This window comes from Malaya genurostris, chromosome 2 (genome assembly GCF_030247185.1).
Source record: "Malaya genurostris strain Urasoe2022 chromosome 2, Malgen_1.1, whole genome shotgun sequence".
Lineage (NCBI taxonomy): Eukaryota > Metazoa > Arthropoda > Insecta > Diptera > Culicidae > Malaya > Malaya genurostris.
The window spans coordinates 156,523,273-156,538,782 of record NC_080571.1 but is presented as its reverse complement, the minus strand read 5'-3'; positions in this window follow the sequence as shown (position 1 = coordinate 156,538,782).

Genomic DNA, 15,510 nt, shown 5'->3' with positions numbered 1-15,510 from the left:
AGAGGGACCAAACCATCCAACAGCAGCATCTGGACAGAGAGGGCACGGCGATTCACGACAATGGCGCAGTAGTGATTCCCAGAAAGTAAGTAATGGATGAAACAATGCTTTTCGTGTATCGGAACTATTAAAAAAAAAAAGAACTATTGGAATTTGCTTATATGGAGCTTCGGTGGCTACAGACGAAGCTTGAAATTTGCTTAAAATATTGTGATGAAAAAAAAATCTTATCGAACTTCGATGGATAAAGGCGAAGTATCGACATAAGATGCAATTAAAAATGTTTCGAAATTTCCTAATGAAGAGTAGGAATGCATTGGCTTCGGTGGAAATAGACGAAGTTCCAATATTTTCTTGCTTATGATGCAATAGGAATATATTGATCAGATTGTGAGCATTTGTGGTTTGAAATATTAGGATCTCAGTTTGCACTTTTGGCAATTCTGGATGAAAAGATGAAATGCAAGTGCTTCGGTGGAAAAGACGAAGTTCCGCATGTAATTTTCAGCTCTTGAGAAAATACAATATAAATTTAAAAAAAAATTTATCGGGTATGCGTCCCAAAATATTGGAATCTGATGAGTTATTTTTATTTTTTTCTAGACAACACTCGAAAAAGCGATTACTACGAGAACTGAAGTCAGCTCTTGATAAAAATAACTCTCTCCGGGAGAGGCTTGAACAGCTATCTACAGACCCGATTTTGAATGACAATATTGAATCCTCCGGTTCCAGTACGGTTCGCGAAGATATGCATAACACAAGAGATGATTCTCTATTACTCTCTACAATGAGTAGTTGGACTTTGGGAACATTAAATATACCAGAGTGTGTACCGTCGGAAGGAGAGACAGAGGTTGACAAACGTGCTTTCGAATACTGGAAAGATATTTTCGTGTCATCCTTGCAACTTATAAATGCTCCCGATGAACATACTAAATACGGTCTGTTTAAAATTAAAGCGGGAACGAAGCTGAGAGAAATTTATAATACAACCTCTTCAACACCGCTAATGTCGGATGAGGCAACAGCACCATTTTCTAATGCAATGGATCGGCTTAATGAGTATTTCGGATCTCGATCGTATATTCTCGCTCAAAGAGGCAAATTGATGAACATGTGTCAGACATCATCAGAAAACAGTATCCAGTTTGTTCGACGAGTTGGTAGTGCAGCAAAATTATGTAATTACACTAACGATGAGGAAATGGAGGCGGTAGTGAGAGTTGTAACGAAAGGAGCACTTGATAGTCGAGTACGAGTCCTGGCTCATCGCAATTGGGTAAAACAAGGATCCATGAAAGATCTTATCGACTTAGTTCAAGATCGAGAATTAGAAAAGGCAAATGAGGAAGAATTCCGACGAAATAACGGGCATCAGGAAGTAAAGCATGTGGCAGCAATTTCGCAGGGGTATGATAGTTTTCGTTCAAAAACCGCGGGACACTGGAATTCAGGTGGAATCAGAGGTGCTCGAGGGGCAGGAAGAGCTCGAGGTAAAATAGGCCGACCATTCTCACGCAGTCATGGATTAGCTTCGGCTAATAATTGTTGGCGGTGCGGAAGTGTATACCATTATCCGAATCAGTGTCCTGTGATGCAGAAAGTATGTAGAATCTGTGGCAAAGTAGGCCACATCGCTCGTGTTTGTTCTTCTATGAAAAATCAGCCGTCACACGTAGCGTCATTGAAACGGAAATATGACTTCGATGATGAAACGACTGACAACAAAATTGAACAACAAGACAACCTCGAACCTTCAATTGAGGTACAAGAACAAAATGTTTCTTCTACATAAATTTGTTTCCTTTAAAATTATTATTTGAACAAATTAATTCAAGTTTCGTTAAAGTTTCATTTAATTTGATTGTTACACTGAATTTGAAATAAATACACATATAGAGATATTTAAAAAAATCGTTGTATTGATTACAGGTACAAATGTCGTGTCCAGATGAAGTTGGAAGTTTTGATGTAGCAAGCTTTGAACATACTAACATAAATCAAAAGACAGCCATTTATCAAAATAGTGCTTTTGTTATAGCTTGGGTCGCCGGTATACAAATAAAATTTCTTGTAGATTCTGGAGCTCAAGTAAATACAATAACCAAGAATTCATTCGAGAAGCTTTTATCAGAAGGTAAAGGCATTCATACTCTACGATACACGTCTGACAAGCAACTGAAGGCTTATGCCTCTGACGGCGAAATAGAAATAATCTCAAACTTTTCGGCAGAGTTGTTTATAACAGACGACAGACCGGTAATGATCGAAGAATTCTATGTAGTTAACGAATCATGTGCACTATTGGGATTCAGTACGGCTATAAGATATAGTATTTTAGCAGTGGGGCTCGATGTTCCAATAAGTCAAACGTACCCGAACCCATCATGGCCATGTGAATTGAGTATTGCCCGTTTTTCTCAAAGCAAGCTCACCATGACGCATGAGTTTCCGAAATTCAATGTGCCACCAGTACTATTAAGATACGATGAGAATATGCCTCCATCACGCAATGTATATACACACATTCCAACAGCGTTCAAGGAACTTACAAAGCAGAAGTTAGATGAATTGAAATCAGCCGGTATAATCGAAAGTGTGACAATCGACATGGACAGGTCGTTTTGTTCTTCCTTGCTCGTCGTTCCTAAGGGGAAGAATGACATACGCCTTGTTATAGATCTAAGAGGTCCGAATCGTTGTATATATCGAAATCCATTTAAAATGCCGACGTTTGAGTCCATATTAATGGAACTTCATGGGGCACAGTGGTTTTCTACCATCGATCTATCCAATGCATTCTTCCATGTAGAGTTGAGTGAAAGTTCTCGACACTTAACAAACTTTTTTGCTGGAGACGCAATTTATCGGTATACACGACTTCCATTTGGTCTGTGTAATGCCCCAGATATTTTCCAAGAGATATTACAAACAGTAGTTCTTACTGGATGTGAAGGCGCTGTGAATTATCTAGACGATATTTTAGTCACAGGTAGAACTAAAATTGAACACGATGAAAATCTGGCCAAAGTTATGAGCTGTTTGGAAAATCACAATGTTAAAATCAATATGGAAAAATGTTCGTTCGGGAAACAATCTGCTGTTTTCTTAGGGTTCACTATATCTTCAGAAGGATGGAAAATTGCAGATGATAAGATTACAGCAATTAAGAATTTTAGAAGCCCAGAAACAATCGCTGAAGTGAAAAGTTTTTTGGGATTGATCAACTTTGTGGAGCGTTTCATTCATCATCGTGCGGATAGAACGCGTAGACTTCGAGAATTAGCCAAAGCGGAACGATTTTATTGGAGCAATGATTTAGAAGAAGAATTTGAGTATCTCAAGAACGAAGGATGGAGAGTGATCACAACATTGGGATATTTCAACAGAGAAGATAAAACAGAATTGTACGTTGATGCTTCACCTTATGGATTGGGTGCGGTATTAGTACAATATGACACTAATATGAAACCTAGAGTAATCGGTTGTGCTTCAAAAACTCTTTCGCTTACGGAACAAAAGTACCCACAAACCCAAAGAGAGGCTTTAGCAATGGTATGGGGAGTCGAACGCTTCACGATGTATTTAATGAGCTTAGATTTTACGATACGCACCGATGCTGAGTCGAATGAATTCATCTTCGGAGGACTTCACAGGATTGGAAAGAGAGCGGTGTCTAGAGCAGAGGCTTGGGCACTCCGTTTGCAACCCTACCGGTTCGACATAAAGCGGGTATCCAGCGAAACTAATATTGCGGATGCGCTTTCTAGACTTATGAAACAATCTCAATCAGCAGAATCGTATGATGAAACAAACGAAAAGCATTTGCTATATTTTTTGGATGGAGGCGCATTGCAAATCTCATTAAATGATATTGAAGAACATTCTCAGGGCGACGGGGAATTAAACAAAGTAAGGTTATCAGTTGAAACTGGTAAATGGGATAGTGGATTACGACGTTATGAATGTTTAGCGAAAGAGCTCTACGTATTTGGAGAGCTAGTATTAAAAAATAATCAAATTATTCTCCCTGTCTCTTTGCGCCAGAAGGCTATTAGTTCAGCTCATCAAGGTCATGTGGGAATAGCATCCACAAAAAAAATTTTGCGAGAATATTTTTGGTGGCCAGGAATGTCGAAAGATGTTGAAACCCTTATAAATAATTGCGAAACTTGTATACGGCTATCTAGAAAAAATCCACCAATTCCACTAAGCAGCCGTGAATTACCCAACGGACCATGGGAAATTCTTCAAGTTGATTTTTTTACAGACAATACATTTGGTCATGGAGAATTCTTGGTTATCGTTGATGTATACTCTCGTTTTCTACATGTTGTCGAAATGCATAGTATGGATTCAGAAGCAACAAATAAAGCCCTAGGTAGAGTGTTTTCCTTGTGGGGCAACCCCATGATCATTCAAACCGACAATGGTCCACCTTTTCAAAGCAACAGCTTTGTGCAATTTTGGGAGGATAAGGGTATAAAAATCCGGAAATCGATTCCATTAAGCCCGCAATCAAATGGGGCAGTGGAAAGACAAAACGAAGGTATCAAAAAAGCTCTCGCAGCATCTAAATTGGATAAAGTCAATTGGAAGTATGCCCTGGAGCAATACGTTCACATTCACAACAAAGTTAGGCCTCTGTCGAGACTTGGAGTTACGCCTTTCGAGTTATTAGTGGGATGGAAATTTAGAGGAACCTTCCCTTGTCTCTGGACGGCCAATTCAAATATCGATCATGAAGATGTAAAAGAAAGAGACGCATTTTCCAAACTTGAAAGCAAACAATACGCGGATACAAGACGAGGAGCAAAATATTCAGATTTGAAAGTTGGAGACAGAGTATTCTTGACGCAGTCGAAACGGTTTAAGTCAGACCCCACATACGGTTCTGAAAAATACACTGTTGTAGCTCGGGATGGAGCTAAACTGGTAGTTCGTAGCGATCGCGGCGTTCTATACTCACGGAATGTGTCAGATGCAAAAAAAATTACGGAGTCAAACAACACAATGACTCTTGATGAAACAGGTAGCAGTTCTTCCGAAAATAGTGTTATGATGAGTAATGCACAAACAGTTTGTGAACGAAATGATGTCCAAGAACTGAGACCACAAAGACAGCACCGAAAACCAAAAAAATTCGATAACATGTTATTATATCATATTTTTGAGTAGAGTAGGGGAGGAATGAGATGTAGAAGAGTAGACCGGTTAAAGAAATAAAATAACTAAAACAAAACAATGTCTTATCCTCATCCGAAAACAAAACGATACAAATCTTTTCCGTGCACTAAATTGACAGAGCGAGATCTAGTTTCTCTCTCTTCCTTGTAGCAGTGAACTAGTTTCTACCTGAATTGAACGAGGAACAACTATTATGCCGATAGGGCAGCTTGCCTATAAAAAAATGTGTGTTTCAACTGGAACGGGCATTCTTGCGGATAATTTTGAAGCAGCAGCATCTAACTGGAAACCATCTATTGGACCTGAGAGGACATCAGCAACACTTGGGATCAGCTACACGGCAGCATTATGGCGAGCTACGAAGACAGCGGTTGTGATTCACGGAAATGCGACGATACGGGAAAGCAACCAAAAAGGAAACGGCCGACGGAAACAAAGAGGGACCAAACCATCCAACAGCAGCATCTGGACAGCGAGGGCACGGCGATTCACGACATGACCCATACCTGGAAGCTCAAAATTGGACAGAATGTAGATCAAGTATTACAGAATAAGAATTTTGATATGTGGAGAATGTGTTTTTTGTAGTCCCGAACAACTTTTTTCCATCCACTTATACTCTCCCATGACCACCTCCACTGATTTCATATTGATCATCGAATATCTTTCGTCTGACCCATATCTGGGAGCTCATAATTGGACAGAATGTAGATCAGGTATTACAGAATAAGAATTTTGATATGTGGAGAATGTGTTTTTTGTAGTCCCGAACAACTTTTTTCCATCCACTTATTCTTTCACTTGACCACCTTCACTGATTTCATATTGATCATTGAATATCTTCCGTCTGACCCATATCTGGGAGCTCAAAATTGGACAGAATGTAGATCAAGTACTACAGAATAAGAATTTTGATATGTGAAGAATGTGTTTTTTTGTAGTCCCGAACAACTTTTTTCCATCCCCTTATTCTTTCCCTTGACCACCTTCACTGATTTCATATTGATCATTAAATATCTTCCGTCTGACCCATATCTGGGAGCTCAAAATTGGACAGAACGTAGATCAAGTATTACAGAATAAGAATTTTGATATGAGAATAATGTGTTTTTTGTAGTCCCTAACAACTTTGTTCCATCCATTCATTCTTTCCCTTGACCACCTTCACTGATTTCATATTGATCATTGAATACTACCACGGATGAAATGTATATTTCAACAATTCCCCACAATTTGTACATTCAGCACTTTGAATAACCTTCTGTGCGTACTTTTTGGTAACCCCTTGGTGAATGCATCGGCTGGTTGATCAGCGCTTGGGATGTATTGAAGATGAACTCTTCCTTCATTGATCAGCTCCCTGATGAAAAGATATTTGATGTCTAAATGTTTCATTCTCTGATGTGACCTTGGTTCCGTTGCAATATGCATGTCCATGATGACAAATGTTACCATGTCGTCCATGATGACAAATGTTACCACTATGCTCAATTCGTTCAGAAGCTTTGTTAACCACATTCCTTCTGTTGCCGCTGAGCATAATGCAATTAATTCAGCTTTTGTCGTTGATAAGCTAATCGTTGCTTGCCGTTTCGTTGACCACGAAACCAAGTTTCCATATAACAGGAAAACAAAACCTGATACAGATTTTCTATCATCAGTATCATTTGCAAAATCAGCGTCAGCATATCCTACTAACGGTGATTGATCATTTCCATGTGTATACACTATTTTGGTATGCATGGTTCCGTGCAAGTATCTTAATATACGTTTCAATCCTGACCAGTGCTCGTCTGTTGCACAGTTGTTATACCTGCTAAGTTTGCTAACTGCAGTGCATATATCCGGCCTTGAAGTTAAAGAGAGATATTGTAAACACCCTACTAGTTCTCTGTAAGGATGCTCAGTTGGCTTGCCACCATTATTTGACCATTTTGCATTTGCATCCAGCGGTGTCCCCACTGGTTTACAGTCAATCATTCCAAACTTTTTCAGGACCTTTTTCACATATTCTGCTTGTGAAATTTTCAACGTTTGTTTTTCAATATCGCGAATTATTTCCATACCAAGGAAATGTTTCACTTCTTTTAAATCTTTCATTTGGAATATCCTTCCAAGCTCGATTTTTATCCAGTCAATTTTACCAATATCCTTGGAAATCAACAGTATGTCATCTACATATAAAATCAGAAATATTTCTTTTGATTTTTCCATGTAGATGCAGCAGTCACTTTTTAATGTGATGAATCAAAGTTGCTTAATTTCATCGTCAAACCGTTTATTCCATGATCTGCTTGCTTGCTTCAATCCATATATACTTCTGTGTAGACGGACAGGAATAATTTTTCGATTTCATTCGCAGGTAATTTCATGTAAATTTCCTCTTCCAATTCTCCATTGAGAAATGCTGTTTTTACATCCATCTGATGAACATGCATTTTATGTTCGTTGGCAAGTGCTAGGATTACACGAACACTTTCCAATTTGGCCACAGGTGCAAATGTTTCACTGAAATCAAATCCTGGACGTTGCGAACACCCTTTGGCGACTAATCGTGCTTTATATCTGCCGTCTTCCTTAATTGAGAAAATCCACTTTGAATGAATTGCTCTAAAACCTTCTGGCACACAGTTAACCACTGTCCATGCCTTGTTTTGATGCAAAGATTTGAGCTCTTCTTTGATTGCTGCTTTCCAATTTAGCCAATCATCCCGCTTTTTCAAATGTTCAATGTTTTGTGGAATTTCATCATCATAGGCTAATGTCAATTTAGCAACGTATTCTGAAAATCTTTCAGGCTTTCTTCTGTTTCTAGCGCTTCTTCGCAATTCCTGCTGTTCCCCAGCAGTGCCTTCTTCTGTTGTTTCATAATCTATATTGTCCTCATACGTACTTTCGTAGTCAGTTTCATCTGTCGAATCATCATTGTGTAGATTTTCTACTATAGTTGTATCATTTCCATTTTCCGATTCCAGTTCTTCGTAGATACCCCTGTCTGGCTTCCCTCGAATTGGATTACAACATCAATGGGGCACATTGTAACCTGTCCTTCGTCATTTGATGTTTCTTTATGATTACCCATCAATTTCTCATCAAATGTGACGTTTCTGGCAATTACAATTGAACGTGTTTCTATGCTCCACAATCTATAACCATTATTTGCGTATCCCACAAAAATTAACGGTTGTGTTCTTGAGTCCAGTTTATGACGTTTTTCTTTGAATATTTGTCTGTAAGCTTTACAACCAAATATTTTAAGGTGGTTAACTTTTGGCTTCTTTCCAAACCACATTTGAAATGGTGTCTTAGCTTCTGTTAGAGCACTCGTAGGTGAACGATTTAATAGATATGTTGCAGCATACAATGCTTCACCCCACATATCTTTAGATAAACCACTAGCATACAACATTGCTCTAACCTTTTCCATCAAAGATCTGTTTAATCTTTCGCTTACACCGTTTTGCTGTGGCGTGTATGGTACTGTGTACATTATTCGAATTCCCTTTTCTTTACAGAAATTCTGAAACTCAGTACTCGTATATTCGCCGCCATTATCACAACGTAGCATCGTCATTTTTTGATCAAAATATGCCGTTGCCATTGCTTCATATTCTTTCATTTTCTCGAGGACTTCTGATTTATTTTTCATGAGGTAAACTACCGAAAAATGCGTGAAATCATCGGTAAATGTTACAAAGTAGCGAAAACCATCATATGTATCCTTTTCCATACTTCCACAAACATCCGTATGAACTATCTCTAACGGTCTTCTAGACCTTGGTAGTTCCATGTTAATAAACTTTATCGTTTGCTGTTTCCCAGCTAAACATCCATCACAAACTTCCCGTTCGTGAAAATCTCTAGGGCTCACATTGATACCCTCAACCATTTGCTTTTTAAAAAGCATTTCGATTCTTGACCAACTCAAATGTCCAAGTCTTTCATGCCATGTTTTAAGACTGACTTGTTTCCCGACATACGCTGCTGGATTCTTATCCACCAATGACGACTCATCGCCAATCAAATCAAGGTAGTATAAGTTCTCAATGAGACTTCCGACTGCAATGATTTCTTCATTAGATTCAAAGATGACCTCTTTATCCATAAAAGTAACCCTTTTTCCACAATGACTTGCTTTTCTAACCGAAAATAAGTTTTCTTCCAAATTTGGAACGAAAAGAACGTTGTACAATTCTAAATAATTTACTTTATTTTTACCAATAACTGAACAGAGTTTCATGTTTTCTTTCTTCGTAGCCCGAAGAGTTTGGCCAGACTTTGCGGTGGTAACGGTTACATTTAATGTTTCCACATCCTCCAGCAAGGATTCATCATTCACCATGTGATCAGAAGCGCCGGAATCAACCACGAATCTCACCTTCTTGTTTTTCGGAAACCCAGCCATCATAGCGTGTACTCTTTTCTTCTGCGGTATCATTGATTTCTCCTTCTCTGCAGCAATGAACTTCTTCATTAACGGACACTTGTTTTTATAGTGACCGGTTTCGTTACACTCGAAACATCTAACGTCCTTTTTCCTGCTAGCTAATGCTACATTTTTAATCTCTTTCCTTTCAGCTTCCCCAGCAGCAGCATCATAGAACATCCGTTTAATTTCCAATATCGGCTTCGCACATAACTCCTCATTGGATAACACCATCAGAGCACCTTTCACATGCCTATACCTTTCCGGTATGGCAATCAGCAATGCATGAACCTTTTCTGCCACTGTTAGTGTCGATCCCATGCGTTCTAGTTCACGAATGATGAGATCGTATTCATCAAATATTCTTGACAAGCTGCCAAGATTTCGCTGTTTGATGGAATACAAACGATCCCGCATGTTCACCATCGCGGACAGCCGGTACTTTTTGGTACGTCCTCACTAGTGTGTCCATCGCCTCCTTCGCGTATTGCAGTCCGATCAGTTTGTTCAGCACAGTGTTGTCTACCATCATTACAATGGCATCGATGGCGTCGACGTCTTCATCTATTCTGTGCTTTAGCTTCAATTTTCGTTGTTCGGCTTCGGCTGCAGTTTCCCCAGGGACTTCCTTCGCGTAATCTTCCTCCTCCGGTGTACGAAGAAGTGTGTGTGAGAGCTTCATCTTTGCCAGATGATGCTCTACACGCCATTTCCAGGCTGTGAAATTGGCTTCGTCACCATCAAAGACGTTTAAATGCCTCTGCGAGGAGAATACTGCATGGAATGGTATAGTGCGCTCGAGAGTTCCCCTCTCGTAGGCACCAGTTCTTCGCGATCCACCTTCTCCTGCTTCGCTGCGGTTGTCAGTCATGGTTGACGAATCAGGTTGTCCTTGCCACCAGTGTAGCCTCCGCGCTGGATTATGCAAACTGTCCGTTTGCAAAACAAACTGTCCGTTTGCTTCAATCGATCTCTACGATTGTACTGTCCCGTAGGTTAACCACCTACTAGAAATGATCAAATAACCTTTGATCGAATAATCGAATAACTTTCGATTTTGGTTGTCAAGATGTAAGGAACCGAATAACCTTCGAACCTTATAATCCTGGGCCCATAACCTTGTTGAAGTGAATAGAACAATATAAAGCAGAGTACTTCACTTCAGGTTAAATTGAGGTAACTTTATTTACAAGCTTAGCCTAGTTCTTAATATAATACATATTACTCAAGCGATGTTTAACTATACTACAATGATCGGCCACTGTCGATCATATGGTATTGTTCAGCAGCAGTGCGTATCGTATCCACACAAAGAGAGATAGCTACTATTGTCTTGTCGTTTATTGTGCGCAGAAAGCTTGCGTTCCCCGCTTGCTTTCTGCGTCACTTCTTACTTCTTGTGGTGAGATATCCTCTCGCCGTATTTTGTTTGTGCTGATAGCGATTCACAAGCACATATTGCCAAGAATGACAAATTGACCGCTACCACGGATGAAATGTATATTTCAACAGAGAATGTGTTTTTTGTAGTCCCGAACAACTTTTTTCCTCCCACTTATTCTTTCCCATGACCACCTTCACTGATTTCATATTGATCATTGAATATCTTCCGTTTGACCCATACCTGGGAGCTCAAAATTGGACAGAATGTAGTTTAAGTATTACAGAATAAGAATTTTGATATGTGCAGATTGTGTTTTTTGTCGTGAATACGACTTACTTTACTATGGGGCGCCTTTTCAAAATTAGCCATATGGAAGAATGGGCAGAACTTAATCGTGAATATCTCGACTTGTATTAATGGCAGCAACATAATTCTTTCACTATTTCATCAAAAATATTATCAGGAATTTAGGATAATATTTTGAACAGTGTGAGATAACCACAAGAAACTCAAATGTTAAGTTTTCTGAAAATTCTAAAACAACGGGGAAAATTCTTTACTTTTGCTTGGGTTTTTCGCGCAAGGACGACGATTTTGATGTAGTCAGGCACATATCTTCAACTGAACGTTATAAAATGGGTACCGTGGTCGAAAATCGATCATTTCTTCTTGTGCGCTGGATGACAGCAGACGTCGGGGCGAGAAGACGCATTCAAACAGCGGCATCGGAGAGCGCACCTTGTGCGTGGTTAAAAACCTCAAACGCTCAGGTAGCAACTCTCATTCTCTTTCCGGTTTTCAAGCCGAGAGGACGCATTCAAACAGCAGCGATGGAAAATGCACCTTCTGCGTGGTTAAAAACCTCAAACGCTCAGGTCGTAGTTCTCATTTGCCTTCCGGTCGTCAAGGCGAGAAGACGCATTAAATCAGTTTCGCATCATTTGGCACTGCGAGCGAACGTGTCGGTTTGTTCGCAAAGCTAGTTTCAATTCAAGCAAGAACGATTGCGTCAGCTGCAGATGGTTTGCATTGAAGAGAAAGAAAACAAGAAACGAAAAGTTGCCAGCATTATATAAAATCAGCCGTTCTAATGGCTCTAAATGTTATCTAAAGAACTATTAAGATTACCTTTTTGCAAATCGAAGGTAGAAATAATCAGTTTAGTGAAAATCCAAAATAATTTGATTTGCTTCGTTTACTTTTCGCTGTGCGAAAATCGTTCGAGATAAATGTTCCGAACTGTGCTAAATATCGTAGAGAATTCCACAATTTGGTCCTTCTAAAAGGCAGAAATGAATCCTGTACAGCATCTTGATAGTTTCTTTCAATGAAATATGCAAATCCGAAATGAGATAATCGACGTTAAAAATCGTTTAAAATTTTTGTAGTAAAAAGAAGGAAACTTTCGTAATTCACACAATCGATCAACTAACAATTCGAATTCGAAAGTGTAAAGAAATCGTGTCAATTTTATTCGTATTCACGACATCCAGTTATGCCTCTGACATTACACACCTGTAATTTTTCCATCCACTTATACTTTCCCATGACCACCTCCACTGATTTCATATTGATAATCGAATATCTTCCGTCTGACCCATATCTGGGAGCTCAGAATTGGACAGAATGTAGATCAAGTATTACAGAATAAGAATTTTGATATGTGGAGAATGTGTTTTTTGTAGTTCCGAGCAACATTTTTCCATCCACTTATACTTTCCCATGACCACCTCCACTGATTTCATATTGATCATCGAATATCTTCCGACTGACCCATATCTGGAAGCTCAAAATTGGACAGAATGTAGATCAAGTATTACAGAATAAGAATTTCGATATGTGGAGAATGTGTTTTTTGTAGTCCCTAACAACTTTGTTCCATCCACTTATTCATTCCCATGACCACCTTCACTGATTTCATATTGTTCAATGAATATCTTCCATCTGACCCATATTTGGAAGCACAAAATTGGATTGGTGTTTTTTGTAGTCCCAAACAACTTTTTTCCATCTACTTATACTTTCCCATGACCACCTTCACTGATTTCATATTGATCATTGAATATCTTCCGTCTGATCCATATCTGGGAGCTCAAAAATGGACGGAATGTAGATCAAGTATTACACAATAAGAATTTTGATATGTGAAGAATGTGTTTTTTGTAGTCCCGAATAACTTTTTTCCACCCACTTATTCTTTCCCATGACCACCTTCCCTGATTTCATATTGATCATCGAATATCTTCCGTCTGACCCATGTCTGGGAGCTCAAAATTGGACAGAATGTAGATCAAGTATTACAGAATAAGAATTTTGATATGTGGAGAATGTGTTTTTTTGTAGTCCCAAACAACTTTTTTCCATCCACTTATTCTTTCCCATGACCACCTTCACTGATTTCATATTGTTCAATGAATATCTTCCGTCTGACCCATATATGGGAGCTCAAAATTGGACAGAATGTAGATCAAGTATTACAGAATAAGAATTTCGATATGTGGAGAATGTGTTTTTTGTAGTCCCGAACAACTTTTTTCCATCCACTTATACTTTCCCATGACCACCTCCACTGATTTCATATTGATCATCGAATATCTTCCGTCTGACCCATATCTGGGAGCTCAAAATTGGACAGAATGTAGATCAAGTATTACAGAATAAGAATTTCGGTATGTGGAAAATGTGTTTTTTGTAGTCCCGAGCAACTTTTTTCCATCCACTTATACTTTCCCATGACCACCTCCACTGATTTCATATTGATCATCGAATATCTTCCGTCTGACCCATATCTGGGAGCTCAAAATTGGACAGAATGTAAATCAAGTATTACAGAATATGAATTTTGATATGCATAATAAGAATTTTACAGAATAAGAATTTCGATATGTGGAAAATGTGTTTTTTGTAGTCCCGAACAACTTTTTTCCATCCACTTATACTTTCCAATGACCACCTCCACTGATTTCATATTGATCATGGAATATCTTCCGTCTGACCAATATCTGGGAGCTCAAAATTGTAAAGACTGTAACTCAAGTATTACAGAATAAGAATTTCGATATGTGGAGAATGTGTTTTTTGTAGTCCCGAACAACTATTTTCCATCCACTTATACTTTCCCATGACCACCTCCACTGATTTCATATTGATAATCGAATATCTTCCGTCTGACCCATGTCTGGGAGCTCAAAATTGGACAGAATATAGATCAAGTATTACAGAATAAGAATTTCGATATGTGGAGAATGTGTTTTTTGTAGTCCCTCACAACTTTGTTCCATCCACTTATTCTTTCCCATGACCACCTTCACTGATTTCATATTGTTCAATGAATATCTTCCGTCTGACCCATATCTGGAAGCTCAAAATTGGAGAGAATGTAGATCAAGTATTACAGAATAAGAATTTCGATATGTGGAGAGTGTGTTTTTTGTAGTCCCAAAAAACGTTTTTCCATCTACTTATACTTTCCCATGACCACCTTCACTGATTTCATATTGATCATTGAATATCTTCCGTCTGATCCATATCTGGGAGCTCAAAAATGGACGGAATGTAGATCAAGTATTACACAATAAGAATTTTGATATGTGAAGAATGTGTTTTTTGTAGTCCCGAATAACTTTTTTCCACCCACTTATTCTTTCCCATGACCACCTTCTCTGATTTCATATTGATCATCGAATATCTTCCGTCTGACCCATGTCTGGGAGCTCAAAATTGGACAAAATGTAGATGAAGTATTACAGAATAAGAATTTTGATATGTGGAGAATGTGTTTTTTGTAGTCCCAAACAACTTTTTTCCATCCACTTATTCTTTCCCATGACCACCTTCACTGATTTCATATTGTTCAATGAATATCTTCCGTCTGACCCATATCTGGAAGCTCAAAATTGGAGAGAATGTAGATCAAGTATTACAAAATAAGAATTTCGGTATGTGGAAAATGTGTTTTTTGTAGTCCCGAGCAACTTTTTTCCATCCACTTATTCTTTCCCATGACCACCTCCACTGATTTCATATTGTTCAACGAATATCTTCCGTCTGACCCATATCTGGAAGCTCAAAATTGGAGAGAATGTAGATCAAGTATTACAGAATAAGAATTTTGATATGTGGAGAATGTGTTTTTTGTAGTCCCGAACAACTTTTTTCCATCCACTTATACTTTCCCATGACCACCTCCACTGATTTCATATTGATCATCGAATATCTTCCGTCTGACCCATATTTGGGAGCTCAAAATTGGACAGAATGTAGATCAAGTATTACAGAATAAGAATTTCGGTATGTGGAAAATGTGTTTTTTGTAGTCCCGAGCAACTTTTTTCCATCCACTTATACTTTCCCATGACCACCTCCACTGATTTCATATTGATCATCGAATATCTTCCGTCTGACCCATATCTGGGAGCTCAAAATTGGACAGAATGTAAATCAAGTATTACAGAATATGAATTTTGATATGCACAATAAGAATTTTACAGAATAAGAATTTCGATATATG